General features: G+C 40.1%; 1 protein-coding gene across 4 annotated transcripts in view; it reads left to right on the forward strand.

Annotated features, from left to right (window-relative positions):
• The first annotated feature begins 2,907 nt into the window (after positions 1–2,907).
• Positions 2,908–22,831, forward strand: part of LOC131127761 (tenascin) — an 85,144-nt gene continuing 65,220 nt past the window's right edge. Inside the window, exon 1 of one of the 4 annotated variants that reach the window (XM_058069986.2) lies at positions 2,908–3,333. The gene's annotated coding sequence lies outside the window, so the exon portion shown is untranslated. Of the gene's footprint in view, positions 3,450–22,831 lie in introns of all 4 variants that reach the window. The other 3 variants (XM_058069983.2, XM_058069982.2, XM_058069985.2) reach the window with 3 other exon arrangements.

A 22,831-nucleotide genomic window follows, 5' to 3' on the forward strand; every position in this document is an offset into this window, starting at 1 on the left:
ATTAAGAAGCCAAAAACTTACCACTTCCACACGGAATGGGAGGATACATTTTCACTCTATGGTTGATATGCTGTTTAATGTAATGTAAGGTAATGTTTACATTTTTTTGTGTCGTCGCTCCTGCCTAGTATATCACTTGTATTTCACTTGTATATCATAATAATACACCAACATTTGATTAATCCAAATAATCAACTTCAGGTTAATTGAAAGTAATCATTATTAGAGGCAGACCTACATTAGTAGTTGAAGTCAAATCTACAGGTATACCCAAATTGAACCTAAATGTACTCCTTAGTCACCCACTCCGCACACAGGACGCATGAAGAACATAGAATATAGTAATACAACACGAAATACTGTAAAGGAATACATTGATACATTTAAAAAGTGTACATTTTACTTTTATCTTTGTTCTTTATTAGGAAGAGGAAAGAGAAGCTGCCTGAAAATCTGCAGACAATGCTGAGGTAGACGGTACAGGATCACTTCCTGGATCAACATAAGGCTCCCAGGGATACCAGCCAGATCCATGTCAGTAATAACACGTCTAGGTGGCTTAGTTTTAAGGATACCATCTTTAACCTTAAGGATAGACATCACTGCTGAACAGTTAAAACCAAAAGTGAGTAAAAAGTCCAAGTGCGACCTGTTATTAGTGAAAAAAAAAGTATATTTAAGCTAACTTGATTAAAATACAAATATAAGCCATTGAGAACACGCATATACGTATGTAGTATGTAGTATTCCACACCGGTCACTAGATGTCAGTAATGTTTTATTGCAGGTTTGAAAGAGCACAGGCACAATAACCCACGACAAGCTGAAACTGAACTCTAAACCCCCGACATCACTTCCTGTCCCCAACCCTCACTCAACTCTCCTCGCAGCTGAACACATTTACAGCAACACCCAAACATGTTCCATTTTGTTATTTTATGGCTACCATTGTGTAATGTGAGTGTAAAGGTGACTATAGGGGTGTTATTTCATGTCTAGAGGTCTCTGATAATGTTGAAAACGGTATTTAGAAGGTGGTAAACAAGTTGCTCAAACACTTATCACGATTGGGCGTGGAACTGGTTGACCGTGATAAACGATGGATTCCATGGGCAGGACATACCAGGACAGAACCAGCGACCGAGCCACTGCACCCCCCCCCCCGCCAGTGACTTGTAGTTAACTGTGTACGTGTCCATGCGTGTGGGCGCATGTGTGAGTGAAAGCTGACCTTGCCATGCTGGCAAAGAACAGCAGCACAGGTGTGTAATGTGATAGATGGGATCACCTTCCCTCAGACGCCTGCAGATTAGCCAGATCTCTGTTGCATTGAGAAGATGAATGAAGCACTTTACTCATTCATCATGTTAAAAAAAAAAAAAAGATGGCTGCAGGGTTAACTACTATCCACTGACGGTCACAAAAAAAGCACATCAAAGCGCCATTCTTCCAAAAAATGTAATAATATCCAAACGTCTTTAAATTGGAAATGACACTTGCCTGTTAAATTCCATGTAAAGGCCAAAGAAAAAGGGAATTGTGCATTGTGATTATGTGCTAGGTAAAAGTAAAAAGAAACATGAAACATATAATATATATAATATACCTAAAAGTGGAGTAACTGTTAATAGTTATCCTCCCTATCCGTGTGGAAGTGGTAAGTTTTTGGCTATTTAAGTTGAAAGGAAATAACTTGAAGGCTACCGTTTAGGTCGCTAGCTCTCTAGTTTGCGAGTTAGCATGTGTCTCAAGACCCTGCAGTTGCACAATATGTTGTAAATAAAAAGAGTATAAATGTGACTATAGTCGTGTTTTGTCATGTCTACAGGGCTCTAATAATGCTTTGTTCATTTTAATCTGAAAAAAATCATTTGTCTACCCACCAACTATATGTGCTTTCTTAAGTTTTTATTATTTGCCGTTTTATTATTATTATTATATTTATTTATTACTGGTTGATTTTCTTTATTCTTGATTTGTTTATTTATTTTTCATGTTATTTTGTGCAGAAAAATAAAAATTAAGATATTTGAGAACAGTGGAATGTTTTATCAGAGCTTTTACTGTAGAAAATCGGAACCAAAGCACTGAAAAAGTTTGTATATTTTTCTGTTTTTTATAAATGTGTTTTTTGTTTTTTTTTTGGAAAACCTGATGCGGCCCAGCCTTGCCCAGACTCTAGCTCCAGTGGCCCCCAGTTAAATTGAGTTTGAGACCCCTGCTCTAGACCAAACAACCACATTTTTTTTAGCTGAAACTCTTCTATCATACCTGACACTTTCCTCCACCCGTTCCATCCTGACTACACAAGCTTCTTCACCTTCTTCATTGCCATGATGGTAGTAAATACCTGACATTTCGAAGCTCCACTTGGAACCTCCTTAAAGTCCAAAATGTAAGTTCTTGTAATTTTTGATCGTCTTGAATATCAAGGATTGTAAATATATGCTCATATATTAAGCAACAGTCGCAATGCGTGAAAGCCTGCACCGGTCTCGTGTGGCCCGGCAGCATTCGTGCAGGGTTGTCATTGCCGAGCTTAATGGAACGCATCCTTTCATAGTTTGGTTCCTGCTGCGGAACTGTGACGACTTGAGCCGCATTGCGTGCGGCGGTAATCGTTAAAGACTCGTAGTACTACTCAAAGACACGGGGGACATCTGTCATTCAGATGAGGACAAATGTAGGTCAGCGCTCCTCGGGTCTGATTAAAGCGGCAAGACGAGCAAGTTACACAACATTTGGCCATGATGATGATAATGTCGTCCGCCGCTGAGGATCCTCGCTCTGTGCTTCACTTACTTTTACACATTGGATTGGCCAGCTGTCAATCAATCACACAGGCCCACCGTCAAACATCCCCAACAGATGGCCGGCCACCACCGCCACACGCGTACACCCCCATCCAGCATGGATGGAAGCGGCTGTAAGCTCCTTATTTTTTTCATGCTTATCACTAATTTTGTTTCTTTTTTCATCAAAGCTGTTATAGTCATTTATTTTCTTACAAACTGACGCTCCTCCGCTTCCTCCTCCTTTATCCCACGTTGTTGCGGTCATGCAACAGATGTAAGGAACAAATGGAAGGAAATGTCCAAACCAGTGCATAAATCTGCGGGGGTGCTTAAGACAATAGCATGAGAGGGGGCTGAGGGACGGGTGTTATTTGGGGCAGGGCGGCGACCCCCGACACCCTGACCAGGCGGGCGACGTGGAAGGAGGCTGAGCCAGAGCAGGTGTCTCCGCTGACATCTGCTGCAGTTCTCCGGGGAAACACAAGCGCCCTGCAGCTCCAGTGCTGACAATGCTCCTGGAGGGCTCCTCGTCAACAAGGTAGACTTCGCTTTTTGCTTCATTTTGGGGGAGAAGCTGTTGCCCTCTGAGTTGTTGTTGTTATGAAAGTAAAGATTGCCGGTTATTGGAGACGTGAAGATGAAGATGCTTGTTCGGTGAGTTTTGGCTTCACAAAGATGTTAAGTTTGTTCAAATTCATTCAAATTATTCATGACACGTGCCGCTCGCTTGTTTTATGTCCATTATTTCATTTGATTTGACTAATACTAGTTGTAATTAAGCACTTTGTTATATCTGCTAGGGTACACTGACCTGCTATGATTATCTGCTCCAGTTCCCCTTTCTCCAAACAAGTCCTCCACATGCTTATCACCTGATTCAAGTAGCCTCTGGCAAATAGCAAAGTCTCGCGGGGCCGTCCGTTTAGGTATTGCTTTGTTTATGTGCATGCGCATTTTAGTTAATTGTACCTCTCATTATTCTTTAAGAACCTGTTCAGTATCTTAGCTATTTTGAAAGCCAGCATCGGATTTTCCCTTGACACTACCGTTCTTCTGATTACGTGGCTGTATGTTGACGATTCAGCATTTGTGAGCAGGCATATTTACAGATGTTTACAAACCAATTTTCTTTGCGATAAAACACATCTCGTTCATGCTAAGTCAGCAATAATTGATATGTAATAAGTGATACTGCAGGTCAAATGTACAGCATACATGCATACACAATTCTTCATGCTTCACTGATGATGTTCAGCAGTTCTGGAATGTACCATAGTTTTGTTGGGTTCATTTTTTTGACAAAAAATGATGGCCAAACACTAGCACTAGTCCATTTGCTGCAAAATGGAGTGCCCAAACAAAGCATCCATGCATTGGTGAGAAATGTATGGTGGTTCTGTTAGAGTTGGGACACTTTCGACAGATTCTGATCCAGGAATCCTTTAATTATCTATATATATATATATGTGTGTGTGTGTGTCTGGAATTTATTTGTTCCTAAAACCCACTCCAAATATGACACGGTGCCCCCTGTGCTGATGAGGTGTTCAAGTGCTTTGTGGTGCATGGCTGTTGTAAAACGTTGAAATTGGCAGAACTCCGAATATTCATTCATTCATTTTCTACCGCTTATTCTCACGAGGGTTGCTGGGGGTGCTGGAGCCTATCCCAGCTGTCTTGTACACCCTGGACTGGTGGCCAGCCAATCACAGGGCACATATAGACAAACAACCATTCACACTCACATTCATACCTATGGACAATTTGGAGTGGCTAATTAACCTAGCATGTTTTTGGAATGTGGGAGGAAACGGGAGTACCCGGAGAAAACCCACGCATGCACGGGGAGAACATGCAAACTCCACACAGAGAATTGAATTAGCTGTGAGGTCTGGGCGCTAACCACTTGACCGCCGTGCAACCGAACTCAGAATATAAGGTATTGAATTCAAGAAAAAAGTGGTAGCAACGTAGGAAGGTAGCAAGCTAGCAAGCTAGCAGGAGGGTTTGGAGGGGGAGGAGCAAGTCTGGAATTTTAGGGTACTTTTGTAGCTTGGAAATGTACGGTATTGATATAGCAGTTACCATAACAACACACAAGAAGAAATGTCGGCTACACTTTCTAGTTCTCCAAATTCTTTAGCTTTGTCCGTGAAAAAAGAAATAGTAGTAAGAGGATTCGACCCAGATCTTTTCGAGACATTAAAGAAAAATCGTTGGATGCTCCTCCTCATGCAATATTGATGCCGTCATGTTTACTCATCAACCCACTTTCCCTCCAAATCCAATCAAGCTGACAAACCCTCACGGCCATTGATTCCGAACCGGAGTTTGCCTTCCGTTGACCCCAGCGTATTAATAAAACACTTTGTAGTTTCCTCCAAGCCTCTGTGGACTTCAGATCAACTTTATTTGGAATATCTCACTCACTAAGACATTGATCCCCTCTCCCCAGAGCTTAGATATGATAAGACAATGATATGATGGGCAGTGTGGGTGGGGAGGTGGGGGGCAGGATTGGGGGAAGCCATGCTGATGACGGGACAAAAGGGGGGCGGGAAGCTTGTCCGTATTATGAATGAAAAAGCATTTGTGCTTTGACCTATTTAGAAACTCTTACAGAAGATTGTCAAGTTTTCATACAAACTTTATGACTTTAGATTTCATGAACATATCCATAATATTGTCCAGGAACGAGTGCAAGGAAAAATGCAATGTCGTGATGGGACATGTCGTAGAATGTGGCTGCAATGTTTTATGCAGGACTGGACTCTGGTTTTTGCTGTCATATTAGAGCTATGGTTGTCAACTGGTTCTCATGACAAGCTGTGACCCAAATTGCAGACATTTTTCTGCAATTTATCCTTTTTTAATGTTTGTCCCCTCTGGCTCACGTACCTCGTGGCGATGTCAGATTCATGGATGTCGAGTGGTAGTCTACTTTTTTTTGGCGCTGGCAAAGACCCATGCCCCCCCCCCCGCCAAGTTAAGAATCACTCATATATTTTTCCCATATTTTTGCAGAGACAGGCAAAATTGTCCAAAATACAGTGAATATTTTCAGCTACAATATGGCTCATGCCTTGTTATGTTATTAATACACTGCATGAGTACAACTGTGTTGTTCCATATTGGCTTTTTTTTTTGCTTAAACCAATATTTTTATGCTGATAATTATCAGTATTGATAATCAGTACTGATAATTATCGGACATCCCGAGGAATTAGTGTATTTGTATCCCAAAACTACCTCGTTAGCAGCTTGCTAATGCATGGAAACAGGAAGCAGAAGTGATGATGTCTTTGGCAGTTATTGTAGTTTTTTGCTAACTAACACAGTCATGCTGCAAGTCTCAAAAATCTTAACACAAAAGACGTTCTTATATTGTTACAATGAGTTTACACACATAAAATAATTCTAAATGCATATAAATGTGAAATGATTGGGAGGACTGAACATGTTAGATTACTTTTAACCTTCATCGATGAGGAGAAGTGAAATCAAAACTGAGATCACTTCGGTGTTTTGCCATCGTGTTTCTTACATCCTTCATCCAAATTTTGGCACCATTTTGATTTGTTTTTGGCTTTCTGGACTGGATTTGTTGGATTTCTATGAATTCTTGTTAAACTATTAGGTTCTATAGTATGTCTTGGTTAGAGTCAAACCTTCTGGAACCGACTGGATTTCATTCATTGAATGAATAGCTCACGTAGAGTGCAATACTAACCCACAGAAAATACAAAAATCAGGTACTCACAGGAGATGGGAGTGATCAACTCAAGAATTGCAAGGCAAAACAGGAGGAAATGGGTGGTTAGTTCTTGGCATGGTAACGAGATAGATAAACGATCTGGTGTCTCCCTGCAGCAGGCTACTTTGGAAGGGTGGATGCTGTTGATCCATCCTATGGAACGGAATCTGGAAACACAAAAAAGGAACAGGGTGATGAGTTCACAACACACTAACAAAAAAAAGAAAAAAATGAAAGCACATAGTGTTCGGCTCGCAACATTGTCTCATTTTATTCGGCTCACACAATCTTTGTTTGGTGAAGCAACACACTCCCTGTTTGCATTCAGCACCTGCAAATACCAAATGTCAAGAGGTGAAATGGAACATGTGTAGCCAGGTAGATTATATTTGCCTCCGTTATAGACTTCTTTGTTTGTAAGAAAATATGTCTAGACAGTCAAAAACTAGCTGCAGAAAGACACCACAGAGAGAAGAAGAATAGCACAATACACGGCTGTAAAATACATATAAAATACATAAAGTAGGAAAGAACAAGCAATCCACGTGACAAAGAATAAGCAAACCCCTAATCAGAGGAGCTTTAATATTCCGTCATCCCTCATTTATCACTGTTAATTGGTTCCTGATTTCACTGCAATAAGCCAATTTCTCTCAAGTAGGATTCCTTATTCATAAATGGAATATTTTTGTAGTTTACGACCTTCTGGATATGTTTTTTTCTTCTTCTTAATTGTGACATGCATACTATGTCACATTAATGTATCTCACATATACGTACATTTACATTTACAATATCTATTTATATACTTACATATATACACACATACATTCATACATATACTATGTACATATATATATATAGTATACATTATATTATACATTATACAGTATATATATACTACATATATATATGTACTGAAAAGGAGCAGGGAGAAGCAAAGCTTATTAAACCCTACCCCTTCTCCACGCCAGAGCAGTTACCAATTCAATACGTGATTTTTTTCCCACACATATAATCACATAATCTTACATCTTACAAAACAACAAAAGAAAAGTGGGAACATCGGACACCCCAGAAAAACCCCAGGACTTTGCCGTAGCACACCAGCAACCCCGCCAGCCAAGCCACCACGTTAACATTATTAGAGACCTCTTGACATTAAATAACACCCCTATTGTACAGTTCACACCCCTATTGGCCAATATAGTAGACATAATAAGAGAAGATATAAACAAGACTCACGCTCGTATGTTTGCCGCCATAAGTGAGGTCAGGGGTGGAGAGTTCCGTTCTCGCTTGGCGTGCCTGCAACAGCAGCCCGTGCTCGGGATTATTGTATCTGTTGGGAAAATCATTCAAACCTGCAATAAAAGCCTGCTTTTCTGGCGATCAAGTCTGGTGCTTGTGTGTCTCATTACTGACACCTGGTGACCAGTGTCGTTTTCTGAATGCCTTATATTTATATTTATATTTTACTTCATCTAGCCGCCATATGTGGATATGTATAATAACCTTAATACCTGTAACTGTACCTGTATTGTACTTTTTACGGCTGTGAGTTGTTGGACTCATGCATGATTAAAGCAGTATTGCAGTAGTATTACAGTATTTGTGGAGACAGGGGTACCCCCCCAGACTGAAGGCAGCTGATCTGGCATCAGTCTGTCTGGGGACAGGATTAGGGGGAGCATGGAGGTGAAGACCCTGACTGAGCCACACGTGCAAACAAGCGCATTAGCAACCGGACCACTTGTATGACAAATATACTATACTACTATACTAAATATATAAATGTACTAGCCTTGTTGTTTGGGTATGGATGAAGTATAGTATATACACGGTGACCATCCATGGCATATGCTACAATAAACAAATGATTGAGATTGATCACATTTGGTTTAACACATGTTTATAATATTTATATATATATATATATGCATATTCCATAAGTTTTATTTACATCAACCCTGTATTTTATTTTAGTCAGCCTACAGATATACTAAGCATTTTCTTTATCGTTGACTTAGTTGCCAAATGTTGAGATTAGTGCTCATCCCCAAAGTCAGATCATCCCAGATCGTGCAGGATTTTGCCATTTTTGCTAATTGAGTTCCTCGGAAAACACAAATAATGTCTTAAAAGCTTGCTGACTGATCACGGAAGCTACAAGCAAGCAAACAAGGGAACAAGGAAGTTGTGCTACAGAATAGAAACTACAGAATAGAAACTACACAAGGAATAACCTTCAAGATAAACTGCCCTTTTTGGGGGAATTTGCCCATCATCCACCAATTTTCATGTGTCAAATTGATAAAAGATATTAAAAAAAAAGATATTAAAACAGATTAAAACAAATCACATGTATGGGACATGCTCATTCTTCCTATAATGTCATCTGAAAATGTCTCCATCATTATCTTATCGCTTTTTATCTCTTTTCATATCTTTAAAACACACAGAAAAAAGAGAACGGGATGTATTCATGACTCACATAATCAAAATTCCCCCCCAAAATGCAGTTTTCCTTTAAGAATCAGTGGATTGTGACAGTTGTGTCCACCTGCCTCGTTGCTCCGCCCTCAGCCAGCCTAAAACAGGAAACTACAACATAAACAGGAAACTACAACAATAAAAGTCTGCACTGTTAACAAAGGTGTTATGAGCATAGTGTCTCTCTCACTCTTGTCTAGGTACCCTCCCCATTCCAAAAACATGCTAGGTTAATTGGCCACTCCAAATTGTCCATAGGTATGAATGTGAGTGTGAATGGTTGTTTGTCTATATGTGCCCTGTGATTGGCCGGCTCGCCCGAAGACAGCTGGGATAGGCTTCAGCACCCCGGCGACCCTCATGAGGAAAAGCGGTAGAAAATAATAAGAAGAAGAAGTTAATTTATGCATGAAAATAAGTGAACTCATAATTTATAGTGCATACATTTTTTGTTGGAAAAAAATTTATAATTTTAATTAATTCATTATTTAATTACTTTCTAATTATTGTAATAAACAAATAAATCAGACAGAGCTGCCTGTGAACTCTGTAGATGTGGGAGGGGCCCACAGCAGGACCTGCCGCTCATTGAGAAGAGCCTAGAGGTCTCTGAATACGTGAATATCGTGATAATATAGTTATATAGTCAGTGGTGCCATATGTATACAAACTGATAACAATACCAACAATATCATACAATACAATATAACAATATGAACAATGCAGCAACATGAAAAACAAACCTTAAACAGGTCTCAGCTCATATGGATGCTACCCATGGTATCGATGCTAGTGATATTTGCATGGAATGAAAATATTATAGTAGCCAGTTTGAAAATGGAGTAGGCCAAAGCGCGCACGCACACACACACACACACACACCCCTCCAGCAAGGAGATATGCAGGAGATTTAGTTCCCCTTTGAATATGTAATGAGTTTATCATGCACGCTGAGCTGCTGGTAGATTTGTAGCGAAGCAGCTGCGATCCACGCGGCAAACGCAGGATTATCTGCTGCACAAGATAACGAGCACAACAAAGCTGGCGAGATGGCTTCAGGCCGAGGAAACCGTGGCCGTTCGGCTGCAGAGGAGCCGTTTCCATTGACATGTTACCTTTGCATGCCTCCGGGCCGTGCTCCAGTTTCAGGGGTGGGTTGCCTTGGGGGAGGTACTGTTGGATCAAGCGCATTAGCTGACGTCCTCAGAGGAGACGGCACAACTTCTAAGCTGCGCTTTGATCGCCGTCAGGCTCCTGCAGAAGTGAAGTTACGACAGCTCAGATGGTTTTTCACATGTTCAATATGCCGTTCATCATTCGGGGGAAACTATTGTACAGCTTTTACGTCAACTTCTAATAACTAATATATTTATTACCGATGATGGTGCGTTGAGCACAGAGAATACATTTGTGATGTTTACTGTATCTACTAAATCTGTTACACATCCAGCATGTTCCACTGGTCATTCTAAATGTATTCTTATGTCAAAATGCCTAATTTGACAACTTATTATAACACCACAATTGATAAATGGATTTACAATTGGTAATAAGTAATAAATATAAAGGTGTGTTCAAGTCATAGAACACAGCAGGCTGTCCTCTGTTTGGTGGATTTGCTAAGGCTATATGCTGTGGTACTGTAACAGCATACATACAATACAAGTACACAAATAAATGATAAGTAAAATAATGTAACTCATATTACATAAACATAATGACGAGCCAATGGCTCATTACACACAGAAATCAACAAGTAAATTCAGTAAATATGAGGCTTATTAGAACAACAGTTGGTCATACGGTTAGCTTGAATGCTAATGTTAGCACCAATGAACAAAGGAGAGTCGTTTAGCGAAATGGGTGAAAAAACAACTGCGCAGGTCCCACAACGGAACCCAAACCTCACCTTTATGCATTCAGGCCCAGCATCAACTTGGGGAAATGTTGGATGAGACTCAAGAAAGCGTCAGAGAAGCCATAAATAACACAACAAATGCGACGGTGCACTATGGTGCGTTTGCTGACCACCGAACACAGTAGGACAAAACAACACCCAAAGCTGAGCATTATCAGTGACACAAACCATGGAAATTATGGGCTCATTTCACATCAATTGCTAATTCATGAGATCAAGTCTGGCATAAACCTGTATAGTACACACATATATATATATATATATAGTATACATATAGTACTCATTAGAACACCTTGAAAGTGTTGTTCTTATGGCTTAAAGCAGGAGTGCCTATTTATTGGTCCACAGGACATTCTAATATTCATTCATTCATTTTCTACCGCTTGTCCTCACGAGGGTCGTGGGGGGTGCTGGAGCCTATCCCAGCTGTCTTCTGGCAAGAGGCGGGGTACACCCTGGACTGGTGGCCGGCCAATCACAGGGCACATATAGACAAACAACCATTCACACTCACATTCATACCTATGGACAATTTGGAGTCGACAATTAACCTAGCATGTTTTTGGAGGGGTCTCAAACACGCGGCGAGCGGGCCAATTGTGGCCCGCAGGACACTAGTTTGAGGCCCCCGCCTTGATATGAAAGTTTAACGTTAGTGCGGCCCGCGCAAGTTTGATATGGATGCTGTATGGTATCATGTACCCAGAAAAAATTATTACGTTTGATTCATGTTCATGTGCCGTTTTATTCTTATTATTATATTTATTTATTTATTACTGATTGATTGATTTTTTTTATTCTTGACTTGTTTATTTATTTTTATTTTACTTTTATTTTATTTTTATATATTTATTTTGTGCAGAAAAATAAAAAGTAAGATATTTGAGAACAGTGGAATGTTTTATCAGAGCTTTTATTGTAGAAAATTGGAACCAAAATTTTTATTTTTTTAAATTTTTTTGTTTTTAATAAATGCGTTTTTTTTTTTTTGGAAAACCTGATGCGGCCCAGTCTCACCCAGACCCTAGCTCCAGTGGCCCCCAAGTAAATAGAGTTTGAGACCCCTGCTTTACATCCTTTGATATGATGCAGCGATGCAAACCTTGCTGGAAAAGGTCTGGAGTCAAAGCGAGAGGTACAATTCCTTTCATATGTGCAGAGTTCTATCTGCTTCTATGATTAGCGGTAGTCCCTTCCGGGATATGCGGAAAATCTTCCAAATGACTTTTACACGAGTTTTTGTTGGCAGACCCGGGGGTTACTGGAAAGTGCCCTTTTGACTCTCAGTTTAACCGCTTCCTAAGATCTAAGCAGCCACCATGGAATCACATTGCAGACCCGCCAGAGAACCAAAGACCACATGGACATGAGACAATATGACACAAGTCTTAGTTTTGTCCTTCACTTCATTCAGAGTCATCATCTATTCAATCATTTTGTGTTTACATTTGATAATTTACAGGAGAAATTCTATTTTTAGAGGCTGTCCCTGAAGTCTGGACACATTGTGTTGCTATGGTAACTGACATGCAATACTTGTATTAACATACACATGCTATATATTAATCTTAGTTCATGTACGCCCCAGTTAATGTGTTATTTGGTTTATGTCCAAATATTGCCTCGGTTATCAGATTGTCGGTGTTCCGTTTTTTTGCTCATCAACGAGGACGTTTGTTCCTGTCAGCTTTCTTCGAGTTCATTCTGAAATGGATTTAACATAAACAACAACGTGGTGTCGCTGAGAACGGCTTCACTACCGAAGTCACGTTTAGGTCATGTATTGCACACATGTTGGGAATTGGCCCTTTGCTTTGCAGCATCCTGTTTCCCTTCATGTGTTTCTGTGGCATCTCCTAACAAGCTCTCCTGTGGTGAAGAGCCGTGGCATGGCTGGGGCGGGGTGCTTGCCAGCCCCCGCTTCACTTGGTTAAGTGACCTAGTTAGAAGCCTGCTTAAAGATTTCCTTGATCAGGTCTCGGGAACCAGACTTCAACTGGCTGCAGTCGCTTGCTGTCGGCAGTGGAAAAGGGGAATTCATCTCCAAAAAACTTGAAAACCTTGACATGCTTCTTTTTGATGGCGTTCCCCAAAAGTGCAAAAACCTGCACAAGGTCTGATCTTGATCCAAAGAGGTGCCCACTCAGTCCCTCAGCTTTGTGGGGATGTTTTCTTCAACTTTGTTAACCAGAAACCTGCTGGAAAATGGATGGAGTACATAGTACTCAAGGTACATACTTTGATGGTTAAATGTACACATATTTACTAGTGGATAAAATTGAATGAAAAAAGGAAATGAAGATACTTATTGCAGTTAAAGCGCTAAATGTTAGCTTTCAAATGCTAATCATTTGCTACATTCGTGTTTTGTGTTTGACGGTACAGGTGACAAATTACTTTAAACAGTAGTTACTTTTCCAAAGAAGTACATTAGTACATCTTAAATGTACTGTATATTTCAAGAAAAAAAGGTATCTCAGTTTTGTGATGTATGTTTTTGGTCTTTGTTTGTTCACCCTGTTAATGTCCATGTTTATTTGTATCCTTTCTGCTATTACCAAATAATATTATTATTATTAGTTTTACTTTTTTTAAAACAAAAGTGGAGCTGGACCGGGTACCAGGAAGTCTCGGCTTCCCTCCTGAGACTGCTGCCCCCGCGACCCGGACCCGAATAAACAGAGGGGAATGGAATGGAAAACGATATGCTACTGAAATTATGTATTTTTCTTATAATATTTTGAACAATGAAATTATGATTTTTTTCTTATTTTTTATTATTCTTGTAAAATTCCACTTTTTTAAATTGTTAGAATACGACTTTATATTTTGACTTCATCATTATACAATTAAAGCTTTTTTTTGTTTTTAAGATCTTTTAACTTTCATTTTGTAAATTTTCTTCTCTTAGTATTAGGACTTTATTCCCATAATATGTTGATTTTATTCTTATAATATTATAACCTTTTCCCCAACCTAATCTTCCCAAAAACACAACCTTTCTCATTGTTTTGTTTCTTATCATATTGCATTAAAAGAATGTATTTTTGTTATATTTGTCATGCATCCTTCTACCAATATATTGACTATCTCTCCTCTGGACATGTCCCAACCATCTCAGTCTGGCCTAAAGGGACTTAATCTCCAAGGCCTCTAACATGTAATGTCCCTCTGATGTACTCCTTCCTGATCCTATCCATCCTGGTCACTCCCAATGAGAACCTCAACATCCTCATCTCTGCTACCTCCAGTTCTGCTTCCTGTCTTTTCCTCGGTGGTACTGTCTCTAGACCAAACAACAAAGTCACAGGGTTTTGCCATGAGTTATTAGCGGTGCTTCTCACCTCAAGTCCCTGCTTTCAGCTCCAAGATGGAGCCAAAGAAAGATGCAAGTGTCAGAATTTTGACAAAAAAAGGTGATAATAAACACAGCAATGTTTTTTATTTTTATTTTTATTTTTATTTTTATTTTTATTTTTATTTTTATTTTTATTTTTATTTTTATTTTTATTTTTATTTTTATTTTTATTTTTATTTTTATTTTGATATATAACATGTGCATACTGATACCTGCATGGTTAGCAGTTACCATAGCAGCACAGATGTAATCCAGCTGCCCCTCTTGCTGGCTTCAGGTGGTTTTGAAAAGGTTAACCTTTGTGGCGGTCTCTGTTTAAAATCAGTTTTTGCAGCCTTTTCTTCAACCTGGGAGAAAGTGTCTGCCAGTAGAGCTAAATGGGTGCCAATTCCTTCTCATTCCCAGAGAACAAATGGCTGCATTATGCAGACGGCCTTCCCTCTCAAAGAGCTCCTCCAAGCTGCTGAGCTGCACACGTAACAAATATGTCTACCATTGCAGACGTGTTTTTACAACAGTGTTAAGTTGTGCCATAATGAACATCCACAATGTTATGTTGAAATGGGAAGATCATACAGTATTTGTGACAAGTCCAGCCAAAGTGAGAATCTGTCATATCCATCCATGTTGGATCCAAATACAGGATTAGGATTTTGGACGGTAGTTGCTCACCGAGTTTGCAGCTGTCAAAGGCTTTGACCTTGAAGGAGAGCCAGCAGGGGTGATAAGTATTTGATCCTCTGCTTATTTGGTAAGTAAGACATGAATCATCCTGATGTTTTGGTAACTTTATTTGAACAGAACGCAAAGAAGAAAAACATCCAGAAAAAGCAAAGGAGGAATGGAGGGATTCCTTTTGTTTGGTTGTTGAAGATTTTTTAGTTCATATCGCATGGTGGACCAGTGGTTTAGTCACCTTTACAGTCATATTACCCAATGTACTAGACATAATAAGAGGAAATGAGGCTTTAAGGCACGGGTCTCAAACACGTGGCCCACGGGCCAAATGTGGCCCGCAGGAGACTAGTTTGAGGCCCCCGCCTTGATACGAAAGTTTGCGGCTGGCGCAAGTTTGATATGGATGCTGTATGGTATCATGTACCCAGGAAAAATGATTACGTTTGATTCATGTTCATGTTAAAGGTTAAATAACTGTTAATAGTTATCCTCCCTATCCGTGTGGAAGTGGTACGTTTTGGGCTATTTAAGTTGAAAGGAAATAACTTGAAGGCTACCGTTTAGGTCGCTAGCTCTCTAGTTTGCGAGTTAGCATGTGTCTCAAGACCCTGCAGTTACGCAATATGTTGTAAATAAAAAGAGTATAAATGTGACTATAGTCGTGTTTTGTCATGTCTACAGGGCTCTAATAATGCTTTGTTCATTTTAATCTGAAAAAAATCATTTGTCTACCCACCAACTATATGTGCTTTCTTAAGTTTTTATTATTATTATTATATTTATTTATTACTGATTGATTGATTTTCTTTATTCTTGATTTGTTTATTTATTTTTCATCTTATTTTGTGCAGAAAAATAAAAATTAAGATATTTGAGAACAGTGGAATGTTTTATCAGAGCTTTTATTGTAGAAAATCGGAACCAAAGCACTGAAAAAGTTTGTATATTTTTCTGTTTTTAATAAATGCGTGTTTTTTTTTTGGAAAATCTGATGCAACCCAGCCTTGCCCAGACCCTAGCTCCAGTGGCCCTCAGGTAAATTGAGTTTGAGACCCCTGCTTTAAGGCATAAATAAGACTCACGCTCGACAGGAAGTGACGCTGTGCATTCAGGGTTGAGTTTTAGTTTGGTGTGGATTTCAGCTACAACAGTAGTCCGTGTTAGGGATTATTGTGCCTGTTGTGAGCTCATTCAAAACCATCATAAAAAAACGGGTGTTTCGGTGATCGAATCTGGTGCTTGTGTGTCTCACTCAACAACATCACTGACACCTAGTGGTCAGTGTGGAATACTACATGTATCACAAAGTCTTTGAATGTGTCTTCCCAATGTGTTATATTCAAATCCCTGGACACTTTGTGCTTTAAATTTAGTAAATCAATAACATAATTCATAAATCATTGTTTTGAGGTTGAACACAGCCTTTTAATAGTCAAAATAATTCATAGTTTTATGATTTTTTTGCCGAAATTAAGCTTCTTCAGCACGATTTTCGGAGTTCAATCCCACCCTCGGCCTTCTCTGTGTGGAGTTTGCATGTTCTCCCCGTGCATGCGTGGGTTTTCTCCGGGTACTCGGGTTTCCTCCCACATTCCAAAAACATGCTAGGTTAATTGGCCACTCCAAAAGCTGGGATAGGCTCCAGCACCCCCTGCGACTCTTGTGAGAATAAGCGGTATAAAATGAATGAATGAATGAATCTGTGGTGGGTGTGTTCCCGGGTTCCGTGGCCACAATAGGCTTGTTGTCAGTACTTCATTTGCATGTGAAAAAGAAGGACTACTTCTTGTTCCAATTCTTGATAGGAGGGACTGCTTGTGTGAAAGAAGCCATATACGTCAAACTTTATAAACACAGCACTATCACCTTTCTTCCTGACATCTCCCCCCCATATATTGTCTCATTCCACGAGAGGGGTGGCCACTAATGATCTATTTTGCCACCAGGCTGGCAACAACAACTCTATTGTGACCCCCCTCAGAGGCTCCGTTGACACTGCAGGGTATGATGCCCAATTTAGATCTGTTTTTTTTATTTACCAAATAAACCGCCCCAAAGTATTGGCTAAACAGGAAGCGATCTCAAAGTCCCCACTCGCCTCAACAGAGGACAAGGAGGTAAAATTCTGCTCTAGGGGGGGCAGCACATGTTTCACGCCGCGTTGTGAGGTAATATAATATCTGCATCACAGCCCCCCCGTGCCTGCAGTGGGACTTGTGAACATAAGTTACTGCACATATCGAGACAGACCTGGTCTGATACCTGGACGGCTTTTCCAGTCGGGATCTGTTCCTGGTTATTTTCTTGTAATACCTCCGCACACATCTGGCAGGATCACTTCCAAAGGCAGTAATTGGCCTGGCTGCTCATAAATTCTGGAAACAATAAAACGCTCATGAAAACGTCAAGGTATCAACCAGTCAGAGTATATGAATTGTAAAAATATTATTCATCATATGTACGCAAAAATACCTGTACTTCAGGTATGTTTTACAACAGGGGTCTCAAACATGTGGCCCGCGGGTCAAATGTGGCCCGCAGGACACTAGTTTGAGGCCCCCGCCTTGATATGAAAGTTTTTTTATCTAAGTAAGCGGTTGTCTGTGTAGCATCATAACGTGCGCATACAGTGAGCGTCTTACCTGCATGCATGCAAATGACAAGCTCACCGAGCAAGCGGGGTTCGGCAGTAGTCCAGAAGTCTTTGAGAACTCTTGGGAGTGTGACCAATCACAGCACCGGAGGTGGCCTGTGGGTGGAATAAATGAAAACGGGTTTTGAAAATCCGAGGAAATAGAGTTGGACTCTGAACCTCCTTAAGACCCAGCAAAATGTATATTCTTGTAATTTTTCAACAGGTCTTAATATTTTGATCCATGTAGCACAACTCTTGTTGTGCTATGTGAGTGTGTGCATTGTGAAGGCCTTCTATGGGAAGCTACGAGACTGAAACTAGAGGTGTAGTAGTAACCAATGTATTGTATTTTAATGCATTTTTTTTACTCAACTCTTTTTTTTACTCAATTTCTTTTTCTCGACCGTAATGTGTCTTTGAGTACTCTGAAAAGCGCTATACAAATAAAATGTATTATTATTATGATTATTATTATTATTCAATGACCAAACTTCCAATAAAAGCCTGTTTCTCTGGCTTTCAATTCTGGTGCTTGTGTGTCTCACAAGCACCAAGCACCAAGCACCATGACAGTGACATTACTGACACCTAGTGAGCAGTGTTGAATGCCAATTTGAATGTGTCTTTTGAATGCCTTATATTTTACTTCATTTATCCAATTTTATGATAGAGTGAAGCTGTGAAATCTGAAGCAGGAAGCGTCATGGGACGCCTGTACTTCCTTCATAAGTACGGCACATATTTGCAGAGTTTGGCGGGGTAAGAACTCTGTGAGTTATGTAAGGACTTAAATGCATCCAATCACCCAAATCCAAGGCAAAGTTTGACATCCAGCGTTGCGACATGACACAAATCTCCAGAAGAGCCATATTGTGAGGTGCTTTCACCATCTGCTCGGAGTCTGTGTTTGCTTTGACATGGAGCTACTGTATAAACATCCTTCTTGACACTTTTTTCTTCACCTCGTCGTGCGCACACTCGGCTCTTTGTGCACGTCTGATGCTCGTACGACGGGATTGAGCACAGGTCTGCGGATATTCAATCCAAGGTCTCTGATTGTATCTCCCACACATAGAATACGCTTATGGAAAAAAAAAGATGGCATCGCCAATCACCCAAGAGAAAGCACCCTTGTGTGCCGCTAGCGATGACACGCCTCCAGCTTTTAGAGTAACATACAAAGTCGCTGGTGCAAATACCGCACATCTGACACGTGTGAATGAGGCGTTGTGTGGTCTGCGTGAAATGTTGGCTTGAACTTTGAAATCCATAAGATGTTTGGATTCAGCAAACCTCTCTTCAGGCTGCAACCGATTTTGCTGCAGTTGTCTAGTTTGTGAGACCTGTTCAAACCCCAGGGTGAGGTCGTCATTACTGTAGCCGCGGGTTGGCCACTGTGGGTTTCCGTACTTTTTGCACAACTTGCTAACAACCTCACTAACAAGGAGCGGAATTTTCACATGAAGTCTTCCTTTGTGTGCCTCTTCCAATCTGTCTGTTACAACCTCAATCTTAGACGCTATTTTGGACCTCTACTTGGCATCAAAGTTAAGTCTCAGCATAATCTTTAAGCACTGAATGTTGAACACGGGGGGTTGGGGGGGGGGTCATTGGACACAACACTAATCACAATCACAGGAAAAAAAACACACTACGACATTACTTTTTACATAACAAGTGTTGCAAGACATGCTGGGAACGTTCAGCTCATTCAGGATATGCAGGCAAAAAAAACCCAGAATTTTCCTTGACATTTTTCCCATTGAAAATGAAAGTACAGTATCAGTAGTACCCCCCATTGGTGGAAATTTATTTCACATTCAACATAGATTTGAAATAATTTGTTAATAAATCAGGCTGTTTTGCGGTAGAATAGACTATTATTAGTCAAATAAATATGCATATTCAAGAATATTTTATGTATTTTTTGGCTTAAATGCAGCATTTTTAAGCACAATGGTGAAATGAACTAAAATATAAAAAATAATGTGTTATTCTATGTGTATTATTCATTGGTCACTAGGTGTAAGGAATGTTACTGTAATGTTGGGACTTTATCGCAACAGGCTTTTATTGCAGGTTTGAATGATCTCACAGCAGACACAATATTAATAACATTTATTCATTCATTCATTTTCTACAGCTTTTCATCACAAGGGTCGCGGGGAGGGGGGGGAGGGGTACTGGAGCCTAGACTGGTGGCCAGCCAATCACAGGGCACATACAGACAAACAACCATTCACACTCACATTCATACCTATGGACAATTTGGAGTGGCTAATTAACCTAGCATGTTTTTGGAATGTGGGAGGAAACCGGAGTACCCGGAGAAAACCCACGCATGCACGGGGAGAACATACAAACTCCACACAGAGATGGCCGAGGGTGGAATTGAACCCTGGTCTCCTAGCTGTGAGACCAACCACTCCTCCCTCGTCACGTCTGGAAGCCATCCGTGTGACGATGCTGGGTATCAACCCAACAAATAGCAATGAAATTGGGATAAAGCAGCTGCATCTTACTCCCAGCAGGAAGTGCAGAATTCCAAAATATGAGTGCGGGACAGGAAGTCACAATTCCTGTTATGGTCTTCAATCCTGGTTATAATCATAGCAAAATGATACGATCTTGAATCATTTGTTGTCAAAAGTATGAGTATTGGCACCAGCCATACTGGCCGTGTGTTTGGTTGGCACCGGATGGATGCCAGCAGTCACAGATCGTCTGTGCTCTGTGAGAATGTGCTTATGCGCTTAACAAATGTCTGCTTTTATGTGCCTCCACTTGATTGACATGTCCCTATGCTGACATGTTGAAAGGATGTCTCACATTCTCCCGACCTGCTGGGGCGTGTGTGATTGCGTCCATGTTTGACATTGTTGTGCTTTGAAGAGGCCACACCAGATGGAAATGCATGGATTGGTTTGTGTCATTTGGTCAGGCGTCAGGACCGTACCATGGTTCAAATCTGGCTCGGACCCCTGAAGCTACAGTTTACGCGTTCTCCCTGTGCTTGGGGAGGTTTACTCCGACTACTCCAACTTTGTTCCGTATCCAAGCGTGATAAATATATTTCCATAGGAGCAGGCGTCCTCATTTATAAATGGATCCTTTCTGCAGTTAGAGGATCTGTTTACGGCTTTCAAATATGCTTTTAACATTATTAGAGCCCTCTGGGCATGAAATAGCACCCCCATAGTCACCTTTACACTCCTATTAGCCAATATAGTAGACAAAATCAGAGAATATACTCCGTCTAGTAGAGACTCACACATTAGAAACGGGAGAGTTCCTTGTTTTTTTTGGTGTTTTTTTTACTTCCTCCTTTTTTATGTTTGAAAATATTTCATTTTAGGCAACAAAATGTCCAATTTGCTTTAAAAAAAATAAAATTATATCTTTGATTAATAAAAGGACATAAACAATACAAGCAGTTGATGTTTGCTAAATACAAGGATGAAGAGTCTTGAACCAGTCATGATGTGCTATATATATCACTATATTGACACGCTCTATGGTACCCATTATGGCATTGGATGCTCATATCACCCAGTACTTTGCTACGTGACAAAAATAATAATAATAATAATACATTTTAAAAAAGAAAAAAATTATAAAACAAAGAAAAATAATAAGAAAAATAAAAAAATAAATTATATTAAGAAAGCAGGAAGTGAACAAATGTAATGTCTTTTTGACCCCCCCCCCCCACCCCCAAAACCCAACTAGTAGCTTGATGTTGACGTTCTCCTACGACTTTGGATCAATGTTTAAATAAATAAATTAATTATTAATATTTAAATATTAGGAAAGCAGGAAGTGAACAAATGACATGTGGAACTGGGAACTGATTATGGGATGCACTCAATGGGAATCTGATGCATGTTCAAATGATTACCATTACCATTACCATTACCATTACCATTACCATTACCATTACCATTACCATTACCATTACCATTACCATATGAAGGTGAAGGATTACTGTATTGCATTTCAGGGAAACATTCTGAAAAATGAAAGGCTACAGGTATTAATGAACATTTTTATTGTCATAACGGTTCTAAAACATGTAACATGCTAAATAAAACATGTAACATGCTAAGTAAAGCATGTAACATGCTAAGTAAAACATGTAACATGCTAAGTAAAGCATGTAACATGCCAAGTAAAGCATGTAACATGCTAAGTAAAGCATGTAACATGCTAAGTAAAACATGTAACATGCTAAGTAAAGCATGTAACATGCTAAGTAAAGCATGTAAGATGCTAAGTAAAACATGTAACATGCTAAGTAAAGCATGTAACATGCTAAGTAAAGCATGTAACATGCTAAGTAAAACATGTAACATGCTAAGTAAAGCATGTAACATGCTAAGTAAAGCATGTAACATGCTAAGTAAAACATGTAACATGCTAAGTAAAGCATGTAACATGCTAAGTAAAACATGTAACATGCTAAGTAAAGCATGTAACATGCTAAGTAAAACATGTAACATGCTAAGTAAAACATGTAACATGCTAAGTAAAGCATGTAACATGCTAAGTAAAGCATGTAACATGCTAAGTAAAGCATGTAACATGCTAAGTAAAGCCACCTGCTGTTTCTGACGGACATCAAGCATGTAACACAAAGTGCTGCTGCCACATCTAAGTTGGATGTTGGTTTGTGGACCTGCTTGAGTTCACCCATTTGAATAAACGCCGCGTGGAAAGGAGCCGTACTTCCTTTAGTGCTCTTAGTGGCAATTACCCAGCAGGCTCCATACGGCCTCAGTAATGATACGCTACAGAAACAGAGGCTTTAGCGTGTCCTCTCTTTTCACCAGACATGTAAAACGTGTCCAACGTGTGGACACGCCCGCTACGCACACGTAGGAGATAAACAGTGGCTTTGCTGCAAGCGTGAACATGAACAACAACACGGCCGAGACGCTCTAATGGCCGAGCAGCGTGCCGCCTCGTGCGCAACGTGCATATGGAAGCCATTAGCTTGGCATGCTACTGTTTGCAAGACAGCGGCCTCTGCGGCGTATAATCATTACCCCGAAGAGCCGAAGAGGCAGAGCAGCAAGCAGCTGTGCTTTCTGCATACAGATGTGCAAAGGGGCTGCTGATCCACAGGAGAAGTTCAACGCCGCGAAAGGAATAAAAGTGCTGTGTGGAAAAAAAGGTGCTAAGGAATCCGTCAAAATTCGTA

This window comes from Doryrhamphus excisus, linkage group LG3 (assembly GCF_037039965.1).
Source record: "Doryrhamphus excisus strain RoL-2023G ecotype Guam linkage group LG3, RoL_Dexc_Guam_v1.1, whole genome shotgun sequence".
Classification (NCBI taxonomy): Eukaryota; Metazoa; Chordata; class Actinopteri; order Syngnathiformes; family Syngnathidae; genus Doryrhamphus; species Doryrhamphus excisus.